The following is a 2,804-nucleotide window of genomic DNA, read 5'->3' as shown; positions in this document are numbered from 1 at the left end:
TCTTCTTTTATTTGTTGCATCCTCATGTAGTTGAAATTTCATGTTTACCTTAATATGGATTCACAACTACCCATGGACAAAAACTCTAGTTAAGATGTTTGAGAAGAGAACTGCTATTACAATTGTAGGTGGCTATTACTCTCTTTACATGGAGTAGGCAAACATACAAGTTTATAAATATGCCATTCCCCCTATATTCAAGGGCCAAAGTGGTTGAGCCTTGGGGTTGAAATTGATGAAAGAAGTTCGAAACCTTCTTTACATTAGGCACAGCAGAGGGAGGCACGGACTCAACTCATTAGGAGAAATAATACACATGTCCTTTGAAGACATTTATTAGCGTGTTGTTTTCAAAAAGCGTTTTCAATAAAAAAAGATACCGTAGGTCGTTTGTATTATGCGGCACTTGATTTGGACAATTCGTGTCGTGGTTGCTATTTCCTATTTTAGGTCTCAAGCCCAAGGGTCATTGGTGTGACATCTGCTCGTTGTCCCACCATACGCACATAAAAAGAGGTTCACACACACACACACACGGGGCCAACATTTGGGACTTCAGGCTTGTGTGACTAGGCATCAAAGGTGGACGTGCACTTCGCTTGTTCGTGTACAATTTGAAGTACAATGAGAATCACTTTTAGTAGCCAAGAGGGCAAGTGTGAATCCTCCCTCCCTTAATGCGTTCGTGATCTGATGAGTCATTAGACGGCGGTTGGAGAACTATAACTAACTATAACTATAACTAACTCAACATAATCGCTAACTATAACTAACTCAACATAATCGCTAATTATAACTAACTCAACATAACCGGAGGTGTTGCTGCGGTGAGCGTTTTCTGCTCATCTAAGGGTCACAAATCATCGACCGTGTCTAGAGCCTTGATTGATCCCACGATTAGGGCTATAAGCGACAGGTCTTTATTAGGGCTATAAGCGACTGGTCTTTATTAGGGTTTGGCCTTACGTTTGGCTGTGTTCTGCTGACCCGATCTTTCTTGTGCAGGGTCGACGATGATGAAGAGCAGCTAGGTTATCAATATTGCCGAGTTTCATAAAGAGGTATCATGTCAGCAGTTGTCTCATTCATTCATTCCTGTTCCGGTGTTATGTGCAACACCACCATTAACTGTCTCATTCATTCAATTGCCCAAAGAGTCGTCAAAAACAATCAGAAGTTTGAGTTTTTAGTCCTCTCTGTGCTCTTGAAGTAGAAAACATCCTTATTCTTCAAACTCGTTTCTCATATAGTCATAAGATGCTTCTCTTCTTCACCTAAAACATTATTATAGAGTCTTTTTGTGCTGTAAACTCTACTTCCAAGCTGCCTACCAAGGTCCCAAATTCCATTCTTAAATGATGCTTATTGGACATTGAAGAGAAGGGACATGACTCACCATTGGTGTATCTATCACCCTTGTTAACTCATAGGCTGCTAGGTTTGCATTCTTAGCTATGACTTGTTGCTATTCTAGACAAATGAGCGAAAAAGTGCAACCTAGCATTCTTAGCTATGACTTGTTGCTATTCTAGACAAATGAGCGAAAAAGTGCTCATGTCAGAATTAAATTATACTGAGCTGCAGCTTTTGAGGAGCTTCGATATGTGCTTACTGTCGCTTTGCATTGTATGCATGATATTTGTGATGCATCTTTTGAGGAGCTTAGGTATATGTTTATTGTAGCTCTTTACATTGTATGCATGTTTATTGTAGCTCTTTACATTGTATGCATGATATTTTGGATGTTTGAATCTACTAAAATGCTAATGAGTTACCATGTAGTCTTTTAACGCTCTCTTGTTTGTGACTGCAGAGGATGTCACTGACTGCGGCGGCTTTGCATTGGTGGCAATTTTATGTCTAAAGAGTGTGTATGCGAAGTCACTCACCAGGTACCCACCATCACTTATTTGGACATCCAACTAGCAATATTTCTTCTCAAATTTAGCCATGGAAGTGTTTGGCAGCATTGAAAGTTGCATACTCATATGAGCGTACCTTTTAGCAGCAATAATGAAGGGTGCCTAGCCATTTCCCAACACATGCCACAAATGGAGTATTTCTTAAGTGAGAGAAGTTAGCACCTTTTGTACTGGCATGATATGGTTACTACCGTTTTTTTTAATTGTTAGATCTATAGTCATTACAATTTCTCTATTTTTAGGACATCTTGAAGTATCCCTGCCATTTTCCTTGGAGGCTTTTATAAAAATCCCTTCCATTTTCGTTTTGTGATAATCTCATTTTAGGCTTTGGTTCTAGTCATGATGCATTGTCAGTATATGGATGAGTGAATTATAAAGGTATAAAGTTGTTAAATATTTACTATTGAAATTTGAACATGGAGTATGATCTCATGGTGAATTTCAATGTGCATCGAATAATGTGCAAAGTATTTCTCTTCTTAAGACCTTAGCTATGGCAGGTAAAGTAGACAAATTGTGCCATAGGTCCCATAGGTCATTGCTTGAACAAATTGTGCTATAGGTCACTACTTGAATTTATGCCTATCACATAAAGAATCAGTAGTAGGAGCACCTAGCAATAGCAAGTGACCAATGGGCATGATGATCTTAAGTATAGTGTGTCCAAGGTGAATATTATAAAATTATGCACCCATGGTGCCAAAATGTGCCCCATTTTTCTTTAAATAGTGAGCACATTGAACATTCGTCTTGTGGGCACCTTTCAAGTAAGATGCCTTAGTAAGTGTCCCTTTTTGCAAGCCACCAATTGTCTTACAAAATGCTTTTGAGGTTCTAGAAATAGATGATAGAAACTTGGTTCTATGATTTCTCTCCTTT

At 38.8% G+C, this 2,804-nt stretch overlaps 1 long non-coding RNA gene across 1 annotated transcript; it reads left to right on the top strand.

Moving 5' to 3' along the window:
• Window positions 1-810: 810 nt before the first annotated feature.
• Window positions 811-2,175, top strand: LOC147626430 (uncharacterized). Its single transcript, XR_015268653.1, has 3 exons — window positions 811-916; window positions 1,006-1,061; window positions 1,814-2,175. It is a non-coding gene; the product is annotated as an uncharacterized LOC147626430 (long non-coding RNA).
• Window positions 2,176-2,804: the final 629 nt, after the last annotated feature.

This window comes from Cibotium barometz, chromosome 22 (assembly GCF_041138505.1).
Source record: "Cibotium barometz isolate CiBa-2024 chromosome 22, ASM4113850v1, whole genome shotgun sequence".
NCBI lineage: Eukaryota > Viridiplantae > Streptophyta > Polypodiopsida > Cyatheales > Cibotiaceae > Cibotium > Cibotium barometz.
This window is presented reverse-complemented; position numbering and strand designations above follow the sequence as displayed.